The following is an 11379-nucleotide window of genomic DNA, read 5'->3' as shown; positions in this document are numbered from 1 at the left end:
TGGATACCCGAGAGAAGGATAAGGTGATTGTGGATGATGTGCCGATTATTCAGGAATACCCGGACATTTTTCTAGAGGATTTTCATGGAGTGCCTTCGAAGAGGCAGGTGGAGTTTCGAATTGACTTGGTTCCAGGTGTGGCTCTGATAGCCAAGGCAGCTTATCGATTACCACCTCTAGAGATGCATGAGTTATCCATCCAGCTACAAGATCTATTGGAAAATGGGTTCATTCGGCCAAGTAGTTCACTATGGGGAGCGCCAATCTTGTGTGTGAAGAAGAAGGATGGGTTGCATCGGATGTATATTGATTACCGAGAGTTGAATAAGCAAATGGTGAAGAGCCATTATCCACTCCCAAGGATCCACGATTTATTTAACCACCTTCAGGACGCATCTTCATTCTCAAATATTGATCGATATTCTAGTTATCATCAGATGAGGGTAAGAGAGGAGGGTACACAAAAGACAGTCTAAGGTCAAACCTTATGATCTGATGAGTTAAGCACACGACACACTGACAGATCAATGTTAACATCTACTACATCTACGACGCCAACATATCAAGTTTATCAACGTTAGCTTACAGTATAATTATCCAGTTGTAATCTTTTGTATATTAGGTACTGATATAGATAAGTATAGAATAGATCACAAATTTGTTATGTTTATGAAAAGATCTGTTCTTAGTATAGATTACACGCAATCCCTTGAATTATGGGATATACATGTATAGATTAGTATGTATGTATGTATGTATGTATGTATGTATGTATGTATGTATGTATGTATGTATGTATATGTATATATGTATGTATATATATATATATATATATATATATATATATATATATATATATATAACATTAAGGAAACCCTAATGTTGCGATCATGGATTTGTGGGAATCGTCTTTGTGAGAAACCCGTCTTCTTGGTGAAGACAAAACCCTTTCTTTGTGAAAGAAACAATTTGGAGAACTTCTGTGATATTTACTTTATGTTTGCTGTTTTGCTAAGATTAGTTTTACATTTTTTCTTATTACTTGAAGTCTATCCGATCTATACAAACCTTCAATCGATATCAAAGCAGGTTTTTGATACACTCAAGTAATCATGTCAAACTGTTTTACTCCAACATAAACTATTTGCAACAAGATTCCTTCGTTTGATAAACATAACTACTTTGCATGGAAATCATAGGAGATGGAAGTTCTCGAGTTCATTGACCTTGATATGCCTGATGTTGTCAATAAAGGTCCTACCACCACTATGCATGAATCATCTAGTGATGGTGAAATTGGTAGCAAGCTGAAAGGGAAACCTGTTCTTGGATTCAACAAGGAAGAGAAGATGATGTTCAATCTTGATGTAAATGTGAGAACTGATGGGTTTTGAGGATTCTAACACTCCTATGGTGTACATGCAACCCTAGAAACTTTGGATCTATATTTTCTCTAATATACACGCAAATATGATTTTCCAAGGTTCTCATTCTAACTAGCAAACCATGGTGTACTTGTAATATAAAAATTAGTAGAATGACATACCTTTCTTGTTGATTGGATTCCTAAAGACCTTGTGAGCCTAGCACCCCAAATGTGATGCGTCAAATTCTTCACACAACACCACAACTCTTGGAATAACTTGAGAGAAGTACACTTGAGCACAAAATTCGGCTAGTCCTCACTTCTTGTGTCTAAGATGCCATTTTTCTCCATATGAGGTTCCTTATATAGTGTGTCACATGTAGGGTTACACCATGTAAACCCTAATGTGCATGGCTTTTCATTTCCCCCATGATCCATGGGTTTTAACCTCCAAGGATCATCCAATGGGTCCTAGCCCAATCTAGTGAATCATGGACCATAAGCCCACTATATAAGAATGAAAGAGTTACATAATCAATCCCCATACATTTAATTAGTTTCTTTTGATCACAAAATTAATTCCAAATGAATTCTTGATCAATACTAATTAAATAATATGATTTCATATTAATATATTAGAATATATTAACAAATCATAAGTGTCCTTATTCTCATTTTTTCTATCCAATCGTTGAGATGTCATGCAACCCAAATGAACCATGTCAACCCAGGTTAAGTACATACTAAATATAGTTATGGACTTAGACACCTTATCTAACAGTCTCCCACTTAGATAAGTCTAATAACTATAGTTACAGGTATGACTTCAAGATCCGACCAGAAAACGTAGCACTTTCAAAGTCTCGCGGAACTAGGATGATGCGCCATTTAAGATAAGTGATCATATAATCCTCTGTTCTAGATATCAGTCGGACAAATACATGGAACAATGTCGTACTTATTGTCTAATAGTTTGTTTCACGATTTCCGATTTGTTTGACATAGAACCAAACTGAACACATCAATTTGGTTCTGACCAGGCTCGACACATAGGTCAAAACAAAATCATCGAGGGGCCCAAATATCACTTTTAATCCTCCAAGGATTAAAAGGAACAGATAAACTTCGACTCATATGCTTGTACTAACTACTTGTTGAATCATACACAAAAGCATGTTTTATAACATCAAGTTACTGATGTGTTTTCATGCAATCAATGCACAACTAACTCATAATCAACAACTCATATCTCTAGGTTTGAATACTTATATGATATTATTGTCTCACAATCACTTGAGATAAATTCCATGAAGTGATACAAGTGAGCGTGGTTTTAATCCAATTCTCAGAACTTATGAGCACTCATGAATGTTGTAGCAACTTTTTCTATGTCTAACACCTTAGACATCTACAAGCCCAATTCATGATAGTCTTGATTCATACCTACTTCCAACATATGACTGACTATGGAGAGTTTGAATAAAATAATTATTCTGGAAGTCAAAACATGCAAAATTGAAACAATAGTAGACAATTGACACAAGATAGCAACACTTTACTTATAAATAAACAACAACTTTTATTTAATCATCAAATGTCAATTACATTTTACAAGTTTCATAAATAGCTATCTAATTTGTATAACTAATATCATCCTTCAGCCTGATGCGCCCCGCATGCTGCAAATGCTTAACCCTACACAATCCCTTCGTGAGGGGATTCTTATCTGATGATACCCTCTTTGCCATGGGGATTCCTTATTCTATCCAATGTCTAATGAAGTGGTATTTTCTGTTGATGTGCCCAGATCTATTGTGATCCCTTGGTTCCTTAGCTAAGGCAACTGCACTCTCATTATCACAGAAAATCTCTATAGGCTCCTTAATAGCTGGTACAACTCCAAGGTCTCCAATGAAGTTCTTTAGCAACGTTGCCTCCTTTGCCGCCTCACTTGCTGCTATGTACTCTGATTCTCAAGTTGAATCATCTACTGTTTCCTGCTTGGAACTTTTCCAAGTAATTGCTCCTCCATTTACGGTAAAGACCCAGATTGACTGAGAGCGAAAATTATCCCTATCAGTCTGGAAGCTAGCATTACTATAGCCCACAACTCTCAAGTCATCACTCCCACCAAGGGTAAGGACCCAGTCCCTAGTCCTCCATAGGTACTTGAGAATTCCCTTGATATCTACTGACCATGCTCAAAGCAAAGGCCACATCAGGGCGAGTACAAGTCATAGCATACATGATCGAGCCTACTGTAAAGTCCCAAACTGCCCGTGTATCAGTCAGATCCGTTTGATGGTGCGGAATCCCAATCAAACAGATGATGTCAAATCAAATAGAAGAAAAGGAGAAGAAGAATATGATGAATCTCTGTATGAATTGATTAGAATTAAAGTTCCTTACACAAGAGATTCACACACATACGTTTCTCTCTCTCTGGCCGTAAACTCCTTAGGGTTCATCAATCTCTACTCCTCACCCTAACACCTCTATTTATACTTGAATATGGGCCAGAAACAAATGGGCCGTAAATGAGTTTATGGCCGTAAGGTGTTTACAGCCGTAAACTCAGCCGTAAACAAGACCAAAAACTCCACAATTATTACACAAAGATATAATTGCCCAGAAAAGCAAAGTATAAACCATATTTTGACCTAACAATTTCCCCCTTGGTTTATAGCTTTCTTTTCTTAATAGACCCAACAAGCTCCCCCTAAAAAGTAGCTGGCTTTCTTGATAATCTTCATTGGGAACTTGGCTTCAGCATTAATCTTCAAATTCTTCACGACTTCAAGATGAGCTTGATGAATCTTCAATAAATGACTTCATCTTGAGCAGTTGGGCTTTTCTTCAGAGTTTGGCATTGATCGCACATTGGGTGAGGAGGCTTGACGTACTGATTCTTGAAAGATAACGCTTTCAGCTTGAGAATCTTCAGAGAGAACATCATCGAGAACAAATCTTCTAGATCACTTCAGCAGGTACAACAATAGCAGCAGACTGATTGAGGAGGCTTCAATGCAATCCGTCACATAATCTTCAATTGCAGCTTCACCTTGCTTCTGGGGTTGAAAGATTGAATGTTGAAAGAATGATCTTCATTTCTTGCTCATTCGAATGCGAATTCTTCGATGCTCACAGACGAGGCTTTGGATCAAAAATCTTCAACACAAACTTCACGAGTCTTATCTATACCTGAAATCACTTTTCAAGACAAAACAAAACTAAAAGAAAACTTAGCACACAAAACAAAAACAAAAATATTTTTGGATTTTTCATATTTTTCTGAACAAGAAATAAAACAGAAATAACACTATTTTTGGATTTTTTACTTTTTTATTTTTCTTTGATTTTTTTTTGAATTTTTCTAATTTTTTTTTTATTTTTAATTTTTAATTCTCCCCTAATATTTAAATTAGAAGAAACTTTCACAAATTTAACAAAAATAAAATGATATTTAACTTTAAGAGTGATTTGGGATCAAAGTTTTTAGACAGCCTTTATTCATTTGTCGGTACCTTCCATATTCACATCTTTGTCTGGTCGATCGTCGGTATTGTGGTCCACTTAAACACGAAAAATTTGTGACAGATTTAGGATATACTATTTGTTACAAGACAAGGTGAACTTAAAAACCTAAAATTTATATCTGATCCTAATTTCTTAGATACTATATCTTAAGGTCCATTCATCTGACGATGACCAGGGATATTGTTGTCCACCTAAATTGAGCAGCGAGATCTATAGACAATCTTTGAGTGTTCAATTTTAATTGTACTGGAACGTGTTTCCCGCTTCCTGATATGCCCCAACCATCAAGAACTTCCAGAGTACTCCTTACACCGGGTGAGCAGACAACCATTCAGAGAGAGAAGAGATTCAGAATTCTATTGCTAACTACTTCAGAGGGGTTGAGAAGAAGAAGGTTGCATATGCTGTATACCAGGTCGGATTAGAAGTCGCGCAAATGAGACAACATATGGCTAACAGATAAGAAGTATTTCACATATATAGCCTGCAGAGAAATAGAGTTGCATATGTTGTGTACCAGGTCGGATTGGAAGTCATGCAAAGGAGACAACATATGACTAACAGACGGAAAGAAAGAAAATGATATTCTACAGACCTAATTTATCGGAATTTACCAGTCGCCCCATCCAACCGGAATTAAGGATAGAATCCGCACATCGAGGAAAAGTTAAACCACGGTTCCAAGTACGGGTTCATTTAATGTGACGAGTAGATTCCCATATATATCTCCCTGCTCAACCTATCCGAGCGTCGTATTGTCAGGCTGAATGGATCTAACTAGGTCAAGATTTGTTAAGTCTATAAATTTCCTAAGTTCAAATCTCCCTAGTCAAGTCCATTTAAAAATTTTCGTGCCTACCGACGCATCAAACCAGAGCATAGACCCTTCAACTTTGGGTACGTTACGCAGACTCAGATTGCTTGTTATCACTTGATAATATCACTTCCCAAAACATCTCCCTCAGGCACATTTCAAAACCAATATATATTTTTTTTGATTTTCTGATGTTTTTGGATTTTTTTTTTGAAAATTTTCTAATTTTTGTTTTTTTATTCTCTGATTTTCTAATGTTCTTGGATTTTTTTGAAAATTTTAATTTTTGTTTTGTTTTTATTTCTCCCCCTAAATTTGTGCATAGGAGAGAAACAAAAGTTAATGCGCAAATTTAAATTATCCTAAAACAAAAATTAGTCTTTAAAGCGAATCAGATTAAGAAAAATTCAGGAGTATAAAGAAGAAAACGCAAACCGTAATTCACCGATTGAATCTGCATTCAGAAGGTCTGAGAACAGCACGTGTAATCTCAGAACAGATCCGAAAATTCTTCATATCATTAAGCACTAACCCCATTTGTGATCTCTTCCTTTCTTCCTTTCCCGCAAAAGGACACATACTCTCAACAAAGGTCTGAATGTTGTACAGTTTGAGAGATGTCTCTTATCATGTGCCTGGAACAGCCACTACCAACAAACCAAAGTCTGATGATATGCCTCCATAGCTGCTCCGACACAGAGCGGGATCAGTTGGTCTTTGGAACCTAGTCCATTTTGAAACTGGGTCGACCTTTGTCATCCTTGCATAGTACTCTCTCCCATGACATGTCCTGCTTATCACAAACAGAAGATATAGAAATATTAGAATCGTTAGAAGATTTGGGAGATTGAGCCTTCGGAACCCATTTGTAGTTGGGTTTAACCAATTTCTTTTTCGATCTGATGGGTGGCTCAGTACTTGCTTTTGAACATGATGTCGGCCGTTGAGATGATTTTGATTTTGGCTTCATAGGAGCATCTCTTGGATCGGACTTCTTGGCCGACATTCCCTTCTTGCCCTTGGGATTCGGATTCTTGGCCTTTTTGGCATTCCAGTCGTCAATGTCTGAACGTGAACTGGAAGGATTTCTTTTGAAGTATCTCCCACTTGGCGCGTTTTTCCATCCTTGTGCATAGTAGGGAACATACGCGTGATTAGAACAATTTCTGGCAATGTGTCCAGGTGTTCCACAGTGAAAACATGTCCTTTTCTTCACTGGGAAATTATTTCTTCCTGCCCCTGGTGGCGTATCCTTGCCTTGTCTCTTGTTGTTTCCATATGCACACTTACAACAGGCACTTTGTTGCGCTGGAATTGGAGGCCTATATTTCTCAACGACAGGTTTGTTAGAAGCAGCCGAGTTCGAAGCAACAGATTTAGAGTTCAAGGAGTCATTGGTTTGTTTAGAAGAACTCTCCTTCTTCTCATCCTCTGCTACTTTACCTGCACATGTAACAGAAACATCAATATTTTCAACATTAATAACTCCTCCTGACACAAATCCAGCTGGTTTTCCGTATTTAAGATGTGCCTCCCTGTCAATTTCTTCTTGTTTCATAGGGATGGATGTGTAGTTATGATTGTAAGGAGGAGGTACACTATCATACCCTAGACCCTTTTTTTGATTCCTTTTAAACTGCATGCTTTGCTCTATCATATTTGCAACCACCTCACTTGAGAAATCATATTTTCTAACATCAAGTTTGGCGGTTTCAAACATTCCTTTCAAAGATTCAACTTCAGCCACTAGCTCAGCATTTTGTTTGACTACATAATCATAGTTTTCACATTTGTTACTGTAGTCTTCCTGAAGTTTCCTAAAGTCCTTGGTTTTTGCTTCCAACTCAGCCTTCAAGGGTTTCTGTCCTTTCCTGAGTTGATATCCTTCATATCTCAGGTCTTCAACTTCTCTTTTAAATATATCAATTTGTTCCCGAAGAAATTTAATCGTGGCTTCACAAGCTGGAGTACCTGTAACTTCAGTGACCGGAATGTTTTCAGAACTCATTGTTTCTCTACACTTCAAAGCATCAAGTTATTGAATAACATCAGCAAGACTAAGATGATTGAGATCTTTTGTCTTCTTGATGATGGCCATGTTCATATCCCACGATTTCGGAAGTGAATTTAGCAGCTTTTTGTTTATCTCGGACTTAGTCAAGAAGATCCCGACTATATTCATCTTAGTAGTGAGTGTAGTAAATCGCTGCAACTGAGTTTCGAGGGTTTCTCCAGGGATAAAATCGAAAAAGTTGAAATTTTGTCTTAATGTCTCCTGACGACTCTCTTTCATGTTTTCAAAATCCCTCGTAGACCTTAAAATCAATTAAAAAAAACTAGAAGCTAAAATAAAACTTAAAAGTCAAAATTAAAAAAAAAATTACACTCAAAAGTCATACATGAAAAAAACCAACCTTGAAAAAGTCAAACTTAAAAAAATCAAACTTGAAAGTCAAACCGAAAAGTTAAATTTGAATTTTTTTTTATAAATTAAACAAAAAAGTCAAGATTTAAAGTCAAAGGACAAGCTTGAAAGTCAAAATTTAAAGTCAAAAGTTAAAAATAACAATAAAAAATAAAAACAATTTATTATTATTATTATTATTATTATTTAATTTATTTATTTATTATTTTATTTTAATTTATTATTTTTTTTATTTTGGATGAAAAAGGAATTTAAAAATAAAAGAGATTTAGTTTTTGGGCAGAAAGTGACAAGAATGCGAAAGTTAGATGCGACTGGAAGTATTTAAGTTTAATATTTTGGAGTTAAGTTACAAGAGGTCTGATGGTGGAGATGGAAAAGGCGCTGACTAATGAATTGAAGGTCTTGGGATCGATCCTTGCAGCCTTCAAAGCGGTTGCCTTTTTATCGAAACGCTGATGCAAGCTGGCTGCTGAGCCGAGCCGTCTTCCACCAAGCCAATCTGCCGAGCCGAGCCGCAAACTCCGGAGACTCTAGCCATAAACCCGAACCCCGCCGCCGGCCGTGAACAGTTTCCGGCCGTAAACTCTGGCCGTGAACTATTTCTGGCAATAAGCTCCGGCCGAAAACCCTTCAACAATTACCTGAAAAACAACGATTTTCCAACTTTGAAGCTCCAAAACTCAATCAAAAACCTTTTTTTATGAAAAACACAAAGAACAAACCCCCATTATTTTTGCGAGATCTATCCAAAAACTCAAAATTATTTCAAAAATAAGATCAAATAATGCCCCAAAATAGAGTTTACGGCCCAAAAACTCGGTGTTTACGGCCGTAAGCTTGGACCGTAAACACAGAATATTCGATTTTTGGATGATACAATAAATCATTTTGACTGATACAACTTGGCTCTGATACCAATTGTAAAGTCCCAAACTGCCCGTGTATCAGTCAGATCCGTTTGATGGTGCGAAATCCCAATCAAACGGATGATGTCAAATCAAATAGAAGAAAAGGAGAAGAAGAATATGATGAATCTCTGTATGAATTGATTAGAATTAAAGTTCCTTACATAAGAGATTCACACACATACGTTTCTCTCTCTCTGGCCGTAAACTCCTTAGGGTTCATCAATCTCTACTCATCACCCTAACAACTCTATTTATACTTGAATATGGGCCGGAAACAAATGGGCCGTAAATGAGTTTACGGCTGTAAGGTGTTTACGGCCGTAAACTCAGTCGTAAACAAGACCAAAAACTCCACAATTATTACACAAAGATATAATTGCCCAGAAAAGCAAAGTATAAACCATATTTTGACCTAACACCTACAACGGAAGCATATGGTACTCGACTCATCTCATCTATCTCAGCCTCTATACTAGGGCTTTGAGTCTTACTCAGTTTGGCATTACTCTGGATTGGTAAGTCACCTTTCTTGGAATCCTGCATGCTGAACCTTTTCAGCACCTTATCCAAGTAGGTACTTTGACTAAGTCCAATTAGTCTCTTACTCATGTCTCCCAATATCCTTATCCGTAGGATGTAGGCAGCTTCTCCAAGGTCCTTCATAGCAAAACACTTCCTAAGCCAGGATTTAACCTCCTGCAAGGTTGGGATGTCATTTCCTATGAGTAGTATGTAATCCACATATAATACCAAAAATCTAACTATACTCCCACTAGCCTTAACATATACACAAGACTCATCCTCGCTCCTCGAAAAACCAAACTCTTTGACTATCTCATCGAAGCAAAGATTCCATCTGCGAGATGCTTGTTTCAATCCATAGATGGATTTCTCAAGCTTACACACTCTATTAGGGTGCTTTGCATCGACAAAACCCTCAGGCTGACTCATGTAAACATCCTCAGCCAACTTTCCATTAAGGAAAGCGGTTTTGACATCCATTTGCCATATTTCATAATCATGAAATGCAGCTATGGTTGGCATAACCCTAATAGACTTAATCTTCGCTACTAGTGAGAAGGTCTCATCATAGTCAACTCCCATAGTTTGAGTAAAACCCTTCACAACAAGTCGTGCTTTATAAGTGTGTACATTCCCATCCATGTTGGTCTTCTTCTTGAATATCCATTTGCACCCGACCGCCTTACGACCTATTACATTGTCTACCAAGTTCCAAACTTGATTGTCATACACGGACTGAATCTTGTTGTCCATGGCCTCTTTCCATTTGGCAGACTCAGGGCCTGCCATGGCTTCCTTAAATTTGTTAGGCTCATCCAAATTTACCAGTGTACTATCACTGATAAATTCATCACCTTCCGCAGTAATATGAAAACCATAGTAATGCTCGGGTGGATTCCTAACTCTTGTGGAATGCCTAAGAGGTAAGGACTCATCAACAGGGGTTTCCTCCACAGGTTGATTCCTAGGGATTGAGGTTCCTTCACCGCTTGACTCTTGATGTTCTTCAAGGTCAATTTTCCTCCTACTGTTTCCTTGGCTTATAAACTCTCTCTCTCTCTCTCTCTCTCTTGAAAGACCCCTCTCCTTGCCACAAAGACCACCTTCTGTGACAACCCGAAATTTCCATTATGTACAAACTATATGACTTCAATAGAAGTTATAGCAGTTACAGTTAATTTTCAGACTTTTCGTGTAAGTTTGAGTAATTCAGGGTTTACACTTCAGGAAATATCAGGAGAGTGGGTGCACTAGGGTTTTGTGCAACACTGTTATTCCAACACTCTATTATATTAGAGATCATTTCGGGAATAATAATATTTTCTGCCAAAATATCTTAGGACTATAAATAGATTTCTGAACCAAATTCATTCATTATTCACATTTCCAACTAGAGAAAAGCCATTTTATCTCTCACGTATCTTCAAGTTTTTATACCAAAACATGAGTAACTCTTTCTAGTAGTGTTAGAAAGCTTATTATGTGCTTATAACATGATTTAGATGGCTAAATCATTAGATCTAGGAGTTTACTCCCCAAGGTGTTCTTGGGCGGTAAACTCCCGAAACCGAGCCTAGATTATTCCTTGTGTTATACTACTGCCTTAGACTCATTTGTATGTATATTAAGGACAAGAAAACAATCAAAGAACACAAACTCATGGGAGTTCACGGCCCAAGTGTATCTTAGGCCGTAAACTCCATTGAAATGAACCAAAGGGTGCTTTTAAGACACCTAAAGCCCTAGACCTTTACATGGAAATGTTTCCCACTTAATTGAAGGACAAAACCACATCATAAACACC

Source organism: Lactuca sativa, chromosome 5 (assembly GCF_002870075.4).
Source record: "Lactuca sativa cultivar Salinas chromosome 5, Lsat_Salinas_v11, whole genome shotgun sequence".
Lineage (NCBI taxonomy): Eukaryota > Viridiplantae > Streptophyta > Magnoliopsida > Asterales > Asteraceae > Lactuca > Lactuca sativa.
The sequence above is the reverse complement of the archived record's forward strand: the minus strand, read 5'-3'. Positions refer to the sequence as shown.